The following is a 15,781-nucleotide window of genomic DNA, read 5'->3' as shown; positions in this document are numbered from 1 at the left end:
GTTAAAAAAGAGCACAGGAATCTGGTCTATTGGTTTCTTATTCTGGTTCCGTTACTATAGCTATTTGACTTTGCAGAAGTTACTTAACCTATCACACAGTTTCATGTCTCATAAGAAGAGCAGAATAAAATGCTATAATGTAAAAAAGAGCTTTCAGCATTCTGCTTGGCACAGAGCAAACCTACAATAATATTAACCGCTATTATTGTTGAGAATTTGGGTTCTATTTTCTTGAAAAGCACATTTTCAGTCACTGAATCTGGTTTACTAAGTAACCTTACAGGTCATTCTGTTTTCCTTTGCTGCAGTTTCTCATTTATGCTGCCAGAATGCTCTGGACCATTCTTGGATGTGGTATTATACGTCAAGGCTCATCTTGGACTCATAGGAAAAAAAGGACTTCAGGAGTTTATAAAATTTACTTAATCTTCCTAAGCCTCCACTGCCTCACATGTGAAATGTATATTAAATCCTTCCTTATGTAATTCAAATAAAGCAATGTATAGAAAATACATGTAAGAAACTGTAAATTTCTCTATAAAGGTTACTTATTGTCATCATCATTGTCTTCACATTTAAAAGTTCCCTAATTAAGATATTTACTAACTAGAAGCCCGATGGATGAAGATTCGTGCTAGAATGGGCTTTCCTTTCCCTGGCCGCAGGCACTGCCTTTCCACTCTGGCCCAGCCCCTTTCCGCTCAGGCCCCAGAGCCACCTCTTTCTGCTCTGGGAGCCACCTCTTTCCGCTCCAGCCCCACCTTCCCATGCTACTCAGAGGCCCTGAGAGACTGGGGGTGGGGCAGAATGCCTGCGTCATTGCCATGGCGATGAGGCAAATGTCCCGCCCCCCCCCCAACACTTGGTGCCTGTGTATGCAAATTAACTGCCATCTTTGTTGGGTTAATTTGCATATCACTCCTGATTGGGTGGTGGTGGAGGTATGGTCAATTTATATGTTTGTCTATTATTAGGTAAGATACCCTTTCATTGATGTGGTGGTAGTAAATTTTATTTCATATAAACAAAAGGAGTCATGAGTTCTTTCTTTAGTCACTGGCTCATGTCTGCAGATGAGAACTTTATTCATATGTATTCCAATGTGATTTAAACACATGGTGATTCTTTTATGGCAAAATATAAAAAATTTACAAGTGAAATGCTATTGCTATCTTTACCATTTACTCTAGAGCTTGTTTGTGCTGCAATTTGTAAATATTTTACAAGGCAGGGTAAAATACAGACCCATAATTATTTCTCAATGTTGTCTGGCTCATGATAACAGGGTAAATTCTTTTATTCTTTTAAAAAAGTTTTCATTAAATGTTATTTCAGTCACTCCAAATAAACTTAGCTGTGAATGGAGAAGACACAGCTGATTGCCCTGGCTCCTTGAGAGTCTCCCGTGTCCTTGTCCCATTCTTCACTGAGTCAGGAGGAAGGCATGTGGTGTGACCAACCTCTGAAATCATTAAACATCTCCTGTAAACTGTTGCTGCTAGAGACTCACTCTGGTTTATTTTCTAAAGGCTTATTAATAAGTCAGAATCTAATCTGCAGCCAGACCATTTGATCACTGTGCTTTTGGCTTTGCCAGGCACTAGATTTTATGGCATAGTTGGCCTGTTGGCATGATAATTCCTAAGGGCCTTTGGGAAGCCAGTAAGTGCCAGGGCCTTATCATTGTCAAATACCAAGGACATGCTACCGCCCCTGACCTGCTGGTAGAGGATTTAGCCTTCTTCAAAGTGCCTCAGGTTGTTCACCAGAAATAGAGACAAAACTGCTCTGGGAAAATCTATGCTAAAGAGTTAACTTCCTTCAGAAAGTGACTGTTTCGGATTCATGAGCACAATCTTTCTCAGTAGAAATGGTCATATTAAAAATTGAAGCAATTCTATATCTCAGAACTTAAAATATGTCTTTCCTCCAAAATGGAAAAGAAGGGGTTTAATAAATAATGGGACTTTCTCTTTCAGAGACTCACTTCAAGTTGTTCTTCATCTCATTTTGTTTGTATAGCATTAAGGATCCAAGTAGTGGTACAATGCCATTCTAAGTGGGTTTAAGCCATTAAAATAAAAACAAAACAAAACAAAAGCCACCCGTACTATTTAATTATTTATGTAGGGAAGACTTATTTAAGATAATACAGCAATTAGAGGCAGACCCAATAGTCAAGAAATGCATTGCACAGAACATATAATGAACTCTATTGTGGTCCTTCTTGGCACTTACTGGGGATACACAAAAGCATCTTATTCAACTTTCCCAGTAGTTTATATTTTCATCAAGGGATACAAGGCACAGCACATGAAAATTTAAATATTCTGTGTTGGCCAATACAGCAGCCATTAGCCACACATGGCTATTTAATTTTAAATATAAAGATATTATAGTAAAATACAATTTAAAAACTCAGTCACATTAGCCACATTTTCAGTGCTCAGGAGCCATATGTGGCTGGTGGCTACCATATCAGACAGTTCAGATTGGGAATATTTCTATCACTGCAGGAAGTTCTAGAAGATACCCTGATGTCTTCTGCACACTGTACAGGCAACACATAGCTGACATTTATAGTAACTGCTGGTCAGCTCAGAATAGGGAGAGATCAATGCAGTTGCAATATTTTGGAAGACTTTAATAGAACCCTGAATTTATGGTTATTTTGACAGGTGAAGAGGACAATGAGGGATATTCAGCGGAGAAAATAAAAAGGAATATTTGCAGGAATAATAGCCTGTCTTAGATTAAATTCCTGTTACAGTCTGGAAAGGGATACAGATGGAATGGTGGATTGGGGTGGAGGTTGAGGAACATAACTACCAACCTAAGCTGTTTGTTCTATATTTCAGAATTCCACTGAATTTTTTAAAAAAATACTCACTGGAGGATGTGTTTTCCATTTATTGGAGAGAGAGAGAGAGAGAGAGAGAGAGAGAGAGAGAGAGAGAGAGAGAAACATCAATGTGAGAGAGATATATCGATTAGTTACCTCCTGTAAGTGCCCCCCGACCAGGGATTGAACCTGCAACCTGGGTATGTGCCCTGTCTGGGAATCCAACCCACCGTCTTTTGGTATATGGGACAACACTCCAACCAATTGAACCACACTGGCCAGGGATCCACTTAATATTTTTGAGTAGAGTACTACTGAAAGTTCTAGGACAGTGGCACCAGCAAATATTTTTTTTCTTATTTAATTTGGTATACAGAAAGCCAATATTTAATATTCCAATGGGAATTCATCTTGTGCCCCATTGTTAGCTCCAGAGTTGAGCCTAGTAACATTCAATGTGGTGTGTGTGTGCAGGCACATGAATGCACTTAGGTCAAGCTGTATCTTGGAACAACGTATGGGGATAGAGAAAAGGATATTTAGAGCCTTCTTATTCACCGTCACTGCATTTTAGCCCCCCATTCTTTTATTTCTTTCCTCTTTTTCACATTTATTAAGCTCCTATTATGTGCCAAGTATTGAGGTTGAAGAGATAAGACAAAAATCCCTGTGCAAGGAGCTCACAGTCTTGTACCTAAAACAAGCTAAGGCCATTACAGAGTGACCATGGCCACAGCAGGGCTGTGCACAGAGTGCTAGGGGGCGTGGAGGAGGTGCACAGTGTACTCTGGTGCAGGCTGGCTGCAGGCGTGTCTTCTCAGAGGACACCTGATGTGAATTTTGAAGGAGGGGTGCAAATTAATTCAGTGATTAAGTAGGGAATACTACTTGCAGAGAGGGAAGGTAAAATACAAAAGCAAAAATGTTTAGCAGAATGTGACCATATGGAAAGTGCTAGACCTTGTTTCCTCTTTTGTCTTCGGCATAGCAAGAAGAAAGGGCTCGAGGTATACTTATTGCTGTGTATACCCTCATGGCAGGTTAAGCAGTAGGTGTAGACAACATAGACTTTTGTCTAGGTGACTCACATGGCCTGGGGGAATTGTTTAAGTTGTCTTGACTCTCACCATCTGGCTGTGGATTGTAATAAACATAACACCAAAAAGAATGTTCTGATGAGCCAGATTCAAGTATCCTCAACATGCCTAGTACCTTGTTCTACTCTGTTTCTCGTATAATCATGGGGATTTCTACTGCCTTAGGAGTGACAGGCTAGGTTGTCATTCTCTTGACCAGATCAATGCCAAGCAACTTGGGGAGAATTTCTGGAGAAACCTTAGCCCTTACAAATTACCCTAGGGAGAAATGATAGTTGTTGTGTGTGTTTTCTAGTTACACAGCCCTTACTTTTTTGGCTCTAAAATGACAGCATGCTTTTAGGAAAAAATACAAGAAAGAAAAAGAAATTAAAAACAGTATTAAACAAGAAACAGAGCCAGTCGGCAGTGTCTAGGAACAGAGCCACTGGAATTCTCTCACTTTATGAGTCAGAGGTATTGTCATAGGGAGTTAATGTTTTTTCTCCCATTTATGATAGGACTAGAGGCCCGGTGCATGAAACTTGTGCATGAGGGGGGGGGGATGTCCCTCAGTCCATCTTGCACCCTCTCCAATCTGGGATATCCCTCTCACAATCCAGGACTGCTGGCTCCCAACTGCTAACCTGCCTGCCTGCCTGATTGCCCCTAACCGCTTCTGCCTGCTAGACTGATCACCCCCTAACCACTCCCCTGCCAGCCTGATCGACACCTAACTGCTCCCCTGCCAGCCCAATTGCCCCCAACTGCCCTCTCCTGCTGGCCTGATGGCTCCTAACTGCCCTCCCCTGCTGGCCTGGTTACCCTAACTGCTCTACCCTGCAGGCCTGGTCCCCCCCAACTGCCCTCCTCTGCTGGCCCTGTCACCCCTAACTGCCCTCCCCTGCAGGCCTGATTGTCCTCAACTGCCCTCCCTTGCAGGCCTGGTCCCTCCCAACTGCTCTCCCATGCTGGCCTGATCGCCCACAACTGCCCTCACCTGCTGGCCATCTTGTGGTGGCCATCTTGTGTCCACATGAGGGCGGCCATCTTTGACCACATGGGGGTGGCCATCTTGTGTGTTGGAGTGATGGTCAATTTTGCATATTACTCTTTATTATATAGGATGAGACATCGTGAGAGCAGCATGGAGGAGCTGGGAGACAATGGAGTTTGGAGTGTGACTTGGATTTGAATACTGTCTCTGATTCTTCTAGCTATGTGATCCTGGGCAAGTTGCTTGACCAAGTAGAGGCTCAATTTTTTTCATCTTTAAATTAGGAACGATAATCACACCCTTGTAGGGTTAGTATAAAAAACAGAGATAATGAGATCAGCACAGTGCCTGGTCCTACTGACACTTAATAAGCAATATCTCTTATTATAACTAGTAATGGTGAGTTTGAGTTTCTCTGTTGGATGACTCTGAGCTACTTATTTTTCTCAAAGGAAAGGGTTCCACTTTGCTGCTTTTGAGATATTAGCCTACAGGCAATTCTTTGCAAAGGGTAAAGAGAATTCCCAGAGTAGGGCTCTAAGAGAATAGGGAATTTGATGGGGTTGGGAGGTCTGAGTCATAGATAAACCAAATAATCTCCAATGTAGAAAGATTCCTAAAATACCAGTTCCTATTATAGGAAATAGCTGCCCATTGATGATGAGGAAGTTAATGCTCAAGGAAGATGCTTGGCTAATGATCTCGATTAAGGGTATTTAAGGTGAAACAGAATTATCAGCCCAGAGATAGATGAGCTAAATCACAGAATTATCTAGGCTCCTTATTTACTGGATTTATTGCTCATTGTTGGCCATTTCTCTATTTATAACACAATATCCAGACAGTGGAAAAGAAAAGGGAAGGCAGAAATCATTTCAATCTGTTCGACTTTGACCACCCTCCCTCTCTTCCTTCTAACCTTCTATCCGCCCACTCATCTATCAAGAACTTGTAAAATACTTAAAATTATTCTGGCATTTCTACTACTGCTGCTACTACTACTACTACTACTACTACTACTACTACTACTACAAAAAACAGAGTTGGGGACCTAAGATGTTCATCTGCTTCTTCCTTTTTCATCTGGGTTTGGAAATCACACTAGAATTCTTTCGTATTTTATTGGTTGACATAACACATAATCTATGCTGACAGTCAATGTGTATTACATAATATTTAGAAACACTGAAAGTACCATGTCCCAGTAGATGTTGAAGTAATGAAGCAGGACAGTGATTTCTAAACTGTTCCAAAACTGCTCCATAGAATACCAGTCCCAAGAGATGTTCTCAGGTTGGGAAGATTTGTCATTGATTAAGTTTAGGACACACTATTAACTAATTTTTTTAAAGAATGAAAATAGCCCTGACCAGTTTGGCTCAGTGGATAGAGAGTTGGCCTGTGGACTGAAAGGTCCCAGGTTCGATTCCGGTCAAAGGCATGTAGCTGGGTTGCGGGCACATCCCCAGTAGGAGGTGTGCAGGAGGCAGCTGATCGATGTTTCTCTCTCATCGATGTTTCTAACTCTCTCTCCCTCTCCCTTCCTCTCTGTAAAAAAATCAATAAAGTGTATTTAAAAAAAGGAAATATATGTAGCATATTAAGGTATTTTAACCTTTTGCACTCAGATGTCGAGTGTGACTCGACACAGTTAGCATCGGTAGCAGGAATCGAGAAAAAAGCAAGCGAGTGCAAAGGGTTAAAAGTTTTGCAGAGAGTATAATTGATCATATTGCTTCACTGAGTATTTCTAAAATTTATTTGCCCGCACAACTTTTTTCTGTCCCAGGTGTTACTGTTTTGAAAGACACTTTGGAAAATGTTGAAAAGTATCACTCAGAGATTTTACTTAAAATTTCATCTTTCTTCAGTTAAAATAAAAATTTTAAATCACAAAACCTTTTTATGTGTGTGAGGAATTACCTTTTGACTGGTGTAAAAATATGGACAGGTGAACATATAGGCCTTTTGAGACTCTCAAGCCATAATTTTATTTCTTTTCCCTTTTCTGCTTATTCTTGACCTTGTCTGACCCTTTGAGACACGTGGAATTTGTTCTGGATTCTAAAACACAAAAATGTTCTTGCTATATCTTGGAAGGTTATGTGCTTATTTGGAATTTTATTCCCTTTTGCCTTGGTTCTGTATAAATACCATGAGCCATGGTACTGAAACTATAATCCATTCACTATACTAAGTAACAGTAACCACATATGCATAAGTAGCATCATTCTGTAAAATACTTGGCAAAACTTCAAGTGTCTCTACATAGTAAAGGGAGTAGTTATTTGAGAACCATTCTTCTATGTAAGATAAATAAATTAAGGCATAGAGATGATCAATGACTTGCCTGAAGCTCCAGAAAGAGTCAAGGTGTTTTTGAAATTAAAATACTGAAGATTTTCTGGAACAGGGATTTTCAGGCCACATGCATACCAACTTCCTGGCGTCATTTCTATTGACATCAAAAATAGCCTTAGAAAGAGGACTGCTCTGTTCTTTTGTGAATGTCATAATTTTTACAAAGCAAATAGTCCTTCTCTGATGTGCCAGGGATCTTTTTCTTTACAGTCCTAACTGATCTCGATCCCCCAAAGGATTCTGAATTATGCAAGTATCTCAGGTCTTAACAAGCCATCACTACACAGTTGTGCAATGGAAATGTTCAACAGAAAAGTGTTCACTTTGGTCTAGGCAGGGCTCTGGCTGTTCCCTGGAGAGACCCAGAACTAGGAGTGCAGGTTCTGGGCCATCTTGGTTGGAGATCCAAGCTCCCTAATAAGCTAGATCCTGCTTGGCCCCTTATGCCTCCTGCTTTCTTCCAGTTCCCTTCCAACCTCTTCTGTTGACAGGAGGGTCTAGTCCTGGCAGGGCCTCATGACTGACTTCCCTTTTAAACTCATGAGAGCCCTCATCTCTCTGTGTTTGTCTCTCATTGAAACCCAGCTGCCAGGGTGTGTTTGTTACTGAACTGAACATTTAGTCTTGAGCATTTATTGTGGTCTGGTGGTGGCCTTGGAAATAACATTTTCTAAGATTGCTTTGGTTTTCTTTCTAATAAACTTCTAGAAGCCTGGACATTTCTGGCATTGCTGAAATGTAGGTGATTTATTCCTAGAGGCTTACATTGGCTTTTTTTTTTTAATTAATGGAAACCAACAATGTGATATTTTAGCTACTGGTGGCAAAGGACACCTTACTCTGCCTCTTATCAGAAAAATTCAAATCTAAAGACCCCTCTGGGAATAAGTCAGTTTTCTATCCTCAGGCCCCTGGTTCCCTCTACTGGTGAAGGACTCCCCTCCCCACTCATTTGAACAGCAGGGGTTTGGAATAATCTGGGAGCTGGAAGGGGTCCTAGACATGTTGTTTAACTAGGAATTGTGGATCCAATAGCATATTTTTGCTGCAGATCCCTTTTCTCCCCTCATTCTTCCAACCTCAACAATCTTGGCCATCTTAGCCACAAATTTTTAGCTCCACCTAGTGTCTCCTTTCATGTAGTTCTTGGCCTTGTCTTGTGTCTACCTTTTAACAAGAGGCTTCTTGTTTGAATTTATAGTGCTGATGAACACCATGAGACTTGGACTTTAAGAATGGACAGTTGCTAAGAAGTTTTGTATAGAACTCTAACAATATATAGTCATCACTCTGAATTTATGAGCTAAGTTTAGGTTTATCTTTAGAGTGTGCATGGCAATAGTTGGAACAACATACTACATGGGATGGATGATAGCTGCCAGAATGCCTCCCAGCTGCCCCAGGACAATGCTCTTCAAATAGCTCTTACGATTCACTGTCCTCCTGTTGAACTGAACTGAAGTAGGCTATGGCTCATCCATTCTTCTGGGTAGCACAATTTCTGTATAAACTAGCCATAGTTGCCCTAATATATGAAGCCTTAATTATGGAGGCCATTGGCCCAGACTTTCAGAAAAACAGCTGTTTTATCTAGCTAACAGAGGGGAATGGAGAAGCTCCCCAACAGGCTAGATCCATTTTTTCCCCCTGGAGAAGCCAACAGCTGACACCCACACCCACTATTCAGTTAGAGTTGGAAAAGTAGCACATGAAGTGATTAATTGTCTTTTTATTTCAGCACATCAAATGATGCCAATGTCTAAATATCTTGTGATGTAAACACATCAATAGAGAGCTTAAGAGAGGCAGTCTTCAAGAAAAAGTTACTTAAAAGAATGTTTTCACAATGATGCTTAGTCATAGACTATGTAAGTTTTAACATACAATAAATCAATTTCAGAAACACAATTATTATTTCAAAGATATGCAAACAATTGTCAGTCATGCTTTAGAGGAAAGTGAAGACACATCTGGGGTAACATCTGTCCACTCACTTAGGGTAAATTGTTTCCAGAAATGCTACACGAATATTCTTTTCTACCTTCATCATTTTCTATATTGGAGTAACCTTATATACTACCAAAAATTGTGTTATAATCTTAGCAGAAAACATATTATGACATAGATTTAGTATGCTGGGCAAGATTCAAGTCTAAATGAGGTCAAATGAGGCTCTTTCCCTAACTGAAGCACAGTCAAGGGTTAAGAAGAGTTTTGATGAATGCTTACAAAGCTTTCATCCATGTGAGCCAGTCCTCAAATGGTGCTGTACCAACAGAAGCCTGACCCAAATAGGATCTCATCTCCAAAACATTTGAGAGGGTCTTGGTTCAGACAATCATATTAAAAATACCTCCTCCAGGATCTCAAAACTCTCTCTGATAGGTCTCCCTCTTCTGTTTCAGAGAATAAACCCTCTCAGCTGCACCATCCTGTGTCTGTATCTCAGTCCCTTGATGGCCCCTCCTCTTTGTCACAGCAATTCTCATGCCTACATCCCTCAACCAGTGTGTCCCTCAAAGTTTTCTCTGACTGTCCATTATGTATTTTGCCCTTTTTTTCATTAACGACTTGGGAAGGTGCAAGTGTTTATTGGGTGGGAGAAGAAGAAGGTTATGTTGTAAATTCATCTCAAAATAATACATTTGTTCTGTCATATAAATATTAGAACTAGATATTTGGTTGTAAACAATAGTATAACGTCTAGTATTCAGATAACTGTGGGAGGACTAGTGGAAGTACAGCAGGCAGGAAAATGGGTTGGCCATCAATAAGGCTGAAGAACTCTCCTACATTTCCTAAAGCAAGGGGGAATCTTAAATTTGATATATTTGAGAATCAAGTATCTATGAGTCCCTATAGACTCTTTAAAAAGATCTTTATGGACTGAGTTAAGAAAAATAAATATTTTATACTTAGCTTTTTCTTTTTCCCCATTCATTCACTATTCCACTCAACACATTTACCAAGGAAATACTACATACCAGGTCCTGGAATGGAGAAAATCTTGCAAGGTCCCTTTAATGATGATAATCAGTGATTTCATTCTTCACAAGGGTTTGGATCAATGTTTTTAGACAGTCTATAATAAAGGTACAGCTACAGCTTCCAAATCTCTACCAGGTTATAGTTTCTGAGAACCCTACACATTTAATACCAACAGAATTCTCAGTACAGTCAGACATCTTAGATACACACCGTGTGGGGAACACACATTATAATTATTCAAGACAGATCACTGATTGGGGAGTTCAGCTACATGACATCTAACCCTGGTTCTGCTACGTGTGTCTAGGTGACCTTGGGCAAGACATTAACCTCTCTGACTTTTTCTCATCTGTAAAATTAACTTCAGTTAAAATTAGCTCCAAGGATCCTTCCAAAATTTATATTCTGTGATTTTTCTCAATAAGTTTTTTAATCCCCAACAAGTTAGAATAGAGACTAGATAAATGAAATTGCTTAGAAACTTTATTTCAGAGAATCTATTGGAGGCAAGTAGCAATTTTAAGTTACATTTCTTCTGGGTACATGAGTTAAGGTTTAGATAATGTAAAGCCTTTTTATTTGTTGGAGTAAAAATTTACATTCTGCTTAAGAAAAGTATGAGACTTTTGGTAATGAGGAAAGCCACAAGTATGAGTGGTACTCCAGAAATTTGATATATAAGAACTGAGCAGAGATTTCTTCTAGTGAAAGAAAAAAGGGATAGCACAGAGAGGCCATGACTGCATTTGAAAATCCTATGCTAAAGGGAAGAAGGACAGCTTTTGTTTTCCAGGAAGGACAATGGAAGTGAGCCCAAAATTAATGGAGGAAATTGAAGGTGAACCATCAGGTGTGTTGTAATATTTTATATTATGCTACATTGAGAAGTTAGAATTCAGAATTATTTAACTGATTACTCTAGGATCAGTTTTTGGGAACATTTTTGTTCCAGTCACTTCAGTTAGAATGGCTTTGTGGATTTGCACACACAGGGCCCCCAGATTATAGACATTCTGACCTTGTTTGACTCCCTTAACCCCTTCCCTGCAAATGTATTTGCTTGAGGAAAGACTAAAACCTCCTTCCTCAAACAGCAAACATAGTTACCAAAACTATGGTGGAATGTCAGATTAGTGCCTTCTCTCTGTTGGTGCTGAAATGTGCTTAATTTATCACTCTTTACTCCTCATCTCTTTAGAAAGGGGAAGTTTAGCAGAGCTCTAATTTTATACTGTGGGGTATAAACTGCTATCAAGCATTGTCAGGTCATTGGAAATTTTTTTCCCTCTTATATTCTCACCTTTTGGTAGCAATTTGTGAGCTGTTCCTTTTAAGAAAGCGGGTTAGTAAGAAGTCCGTTTCACACAAAGCTGAAGAGAAAGAGTCTCTAAATTCCAAAGGGCATTTATTCTCCCCTTAACCCTCTCTTCTTCTCTCCTTTTGTATATTTTTTCTCAATAGCTGGAACAGTGCACCTCTCCAAAGAGAAGATTGCACTCTAGTCTGTACCATCTTTAAATTATGCGTATGAATGTTGATGGAAGAGAAAGCTTAGGCAAGAAGAAAGACCTAGTTCTCAGAGGGTTACTTGGAGGACCAAAGATTGAGAAATATGGCTGCATCTCAATTACTCTGCAAATTGTCATACCAAAGTGGATGACCACGGATAAGAAGGAGTGCATTGCTGCTTCTAACGTTCAAACCATTACCCAGCACTGGGTCCTTTGGGAGAGTTAGGGCTGGTTTTCTTGATGTAAATTACCCATCAGTTAAATATACATTCTGAGGATTTTTATGCCCATGATATAGCTTTTAAAATTATAACTGGTAAAAATAATGTGGGTTTTAATGTGGGGGCAGACCTGCAATCCTTTTGGTCTTTAGAACTTCTCTCCTGTTAGAGAAGGACACAATAGAGATAGATTTTAATTTATTAGAGAAAATACTCTTATTGATTTAAGAAAGAAAAACAAGAGCTGGTATAGAGTTTTGATCTTCTTCATCTCCTCATTTCCACAAAAATAAGGGCAAAAAAATTTGTGTTTGTAACAGCGATTCTGATCTTTCTATTCTCTTGGAGCACTTTTTAGGAGTGATTCCTCCCAGCTTCTCTCAATGTGTTACTTATTCCCATTCTCCTTTACCTGATTTTGATTCACAAATGGAAATACAATGGGGTATACTTCCTGATGATGAAAAGAATATTGTTTGTACCTGTGGGAACAGTGAAAATCTAAAACATGTGTTTCCCTAGGCGTAGCAGGCCCTTAAAATTACCAGATTACCCTCCTACTGCTCACCTTTTCTTTTTTGAGAAACTTATTAAAGGAGTCAGTCAGAACCTGCTGAAATAATGTTGCGTAGTAATGGCAATGAACCCAATCTGGGGGCAGCCATAAAATGGCACAAAGAGGAGACTCATGTTTTGTCTCCACACCCTTTGCAAAGGGGGAGACAGTGGAGAACTACATGAAATCTCACCACTGATTTTTCTACGTGTCATCTTGCCCGATGTGTACCCCATGAAGAAAGAATCATTTCAAGTGTCTGGTAAAGGCCCCTGTGGAAGTTAGATCATGAGCAATCTAGGATGATCTCAGCCAGTTATTCAGGGTGTTGAACTTGATGGCACATGGGGAAGGCAGTTACTGTTAAATGGCTCATAGCTGGTGGGGTGGGTCAACTGCCAGGAAAAGCAGAAGCAAACCCTGGGAGAACACTTTACATCTCCAAATTTAGGAGCAACAGGGAGCTCTTTTACACTGGGAGCACTTTTATTTTCTCCCAGAAAAGATAATTTCCCTCCAGGGGATCTGCTGAATGAAGCAGTGTATTTTCACCCTTGTGATGATGGGCGTGAGTCCGGCACTACCATAAAAGAAGAATGAACTTGGACATACCACACACTTGGTTTGGCCTTGTCCCATACCTGTGCTCTTGTCATGCTTGATCACCCACTTACAGCAGATATGAAGCAAGCTGCCCGCACTGTGGCTTGAGATAAAAGCTATTTTAATATGCCCAGGTCACATAATATCTTGGCCAATAGTAATTTTATATCATTTTCTTAAAGGAAACCGCACTCCTTGCAATACTTTTTTCCAATGAAACAAAATTTCACATGACAGAAAGCTTTACATATAACTCTTTCATTTGAATAATAGCATTGAATCTCCTCCATGCCAAACAGAATTTTAAAATATCTTTATTATTTCTTTTGATATGCAAACCATAAGGAGAATAAGTTTGGAAGACTCTCAGTTAAATTGCTAATGATTCCACTTTCCTTAATAGTGGAGCATTTTTTTTTTTATGGCTCTTGTGAGTTTTTCAAGTTAAAAACTATAAACAAACCAAAAAAAAAAAAAAAAGTGAAACTTTTCCTCTTTTACTTTACGAACCTTAAGAACTGAAATAGCGTTTTGGTTTCCTGACTGCCAGCTTTGATTTGCATTTTTAAGCGCTCTTGAGCAATTCCCCAGAGGAAGCACTGGAAAAGGGCTTTTCTCCCACATGAGAGTGTTTCATCCCACACAGCCCACAGATTTTGATGGCAACCTTCAGGGACCAAGTGTCTGGTTTTACAGAAGCCGCTGCGGAGTATATTTTTCCTTCCACAGGTGCACACTGCTCATTTTCAGACCTCAGAAATAAGAAGATAGCAGTCTTTTAAAATGTGGCTAGCTTAACCACTGGATATCTCTGTGAGAATTGGGTGCCAATCAGGTTGATTTTCATTTACTAGATGAGGGAAAAGAGGGTGGCAAGCAGGGTTCAAACCTCCAAAGCCTTCCTGCTGATCTTCCTTTATAACCATCTGGTGTACATAGAAATACTGTATAACCTGGCCTGTGTTTTTCTCTACCGTAAGACATATTGAAATGCTTTATGTTTAGGTGTGTGAATAGAAATTCATGAAGTCCTTTTATACACTTTCTTACTTCCAATCCAATTCTCCTTTTAGGAAGGCTTAAAAAGATAGCTTTGTGAGAGCACACTCTGCCATGGTTTGTAAACTTGGATTTGTTCTTTCCTATCTACCAGCCACCTGATTACCGTCTCTGTGGAAAGGGCACCCGTTCACATCATCATTTTTTCCAAGGACTTCAACCTGGAAAGATATTTTTTAAAAGGACTCACGGAAGCTGTATTGGGGGTTTGGAAAACATAGCAAAATTGTTAGCAGACCTTTTGACTGTGCTATTTTTAGGAAACTAATTGTGTTCTTTTAAAGTACTTTTTTTTTTTTATAATGGGACCAAGTTTTCCTTGCCCCCACTGATATGTGAGATATTTACAATGAAAAAACCTTCAGTAAAACACCCTAAACAGATACATTTTAACCTCAGCAACAGTCAGCACCAGAGAAAGTGATTTTAAAAGAGAAGAGGTTTTTGCAATACTTATGCTCCTGTTTCTGCCCAGAATGAACTTTTATTTTACCGTTCAAACAGAAGTTTGTTTGCAAACCAGTTGCCAGTTAAAGGAGCAGCTGATCTGGCATCCCTAAGAAGCAGCTCTAGCCAAACAGCCCATTGACCAGAGGACACATTCCCAGCAGCTACCCCTAGTAGGTAAGATCCTGCGGAGTGTTACCTTACCTTGAGCACGTAAGATCCAGGAGAGAGGCTGGGGGCTCCCACAGGAGAGGACCGGGGAAGTGCTCTGATCCGGTGCTGGTAACATGCACTTGGCTTTTATGGGCAGGTGGGAGGAGTCGCTCCTCGTGGTAGGTGGGCAGGGAAGGAGCGGCGGGCGGGCAGCCCCGGGAGGAGCTGGACACTCTTGCATGGGGAGGGGCGGAGAGGGCAGAGCCCGAGCCCCTGGGAGGGAGGAGAGGCGGGGGTGGGGGATGGGGTGCAGGAGCTGAGGGAGGAGTGCAGACTGGAAAGGCAGGAAGGAGAAGGAAAAAAAAAAAAAGAATGACGAGAAATAGAGAAAGGGATGTGGACCACATGTGGGGAAAAAGTTGGGAAGAAAATGAATAGGAAATAGAGAGACACCCAAACACGCAAGATCTGGAAGGAAAGAAGAATTGCATTATTTTTCGGTTTTGTATGGCATTTTTGGTGGGACGGGGGTTGGGGCGGAGGGGGGGGGGGGCTTCTGGGTGACTGTTATCATTAAAGGTGTTTTCTGTGAATTTGAAAAGCTATATAACGGTTCCGGAAAACTGAAGGGCTCCTAAGCCAGGCAAAGGAGGGGAAGCTGGGCGTCCGGAGGAGCAAAGCCCAAGTGCTGGGCGGACGCAGAGCGGTCAGGGACGTCCGCCGGCGGGATGGAGCCGGCCGCCGCGGCGCCCCCAGCCCGGCCATCCCACCGCCCGCCCGGGGACCACCCAGCCCCCCCGCCCCCGCCCACCCCCGGCGCTGCTTATTTTACAGGACGGTCCCGCCGCCCGCAGCGTGCGGCACCCCGAGTCCCCTCTTGAGGTTCTGCAGCATCAAGGTAAATCCAGCAGAGGTTGGGGAGGACTGGCTTGTGGTGAAAGGAGCCTCACAGCCAGCCTGCGTCCTC

The 15,781-nt window shown here is 41.0% G+C and overlaps 1 protein-coding gene across 2 annotated transcripts in view; it reads right to left on the bottom strand.

The window, feature by feature from the left end:
* Positions 1 to 14,914, bottom strand: part of COL8A1 (collagen type VIII alpha 1 chain) — a 184,241-nt gene extending 169,327 nt beyond the window's left edge. For both annotated transcript variants that reach the window (XM_028134811.2, XM_008158119.3), the window contains exon 1: positions 14,866 to 14,914. The gene's annotated coding sequence lies outside the window, so the exon portion shown is untranslated. The remainder of the gene's footprint in view (positions 1 to 14,865) is intronic.
* Positions 14,915 to 15,781: the final 867 nt, after the last annotated feature.

This window comes from Eptesicus fuscus, chromosome 3 (genome assembly GCF_027574615.1).
Source record: "Eptesicus fuscus isolate TK198812 chromosome 3, DD_ASM_mEF_20220401, whole genome shotgun sequence".
Classification (NCBI taxonomy): Eukaryota; Metazoa; Chordata; class Mammalia; order Chiroptera; family Vespertilionidae; genus Eptesicus; species Eptesicus fuscus.
The sequence above is the reverse complement of the archived record's forward strand: the minus strand, read 5'-3'. Positions and strand labels throughout refer to the sequence as shown.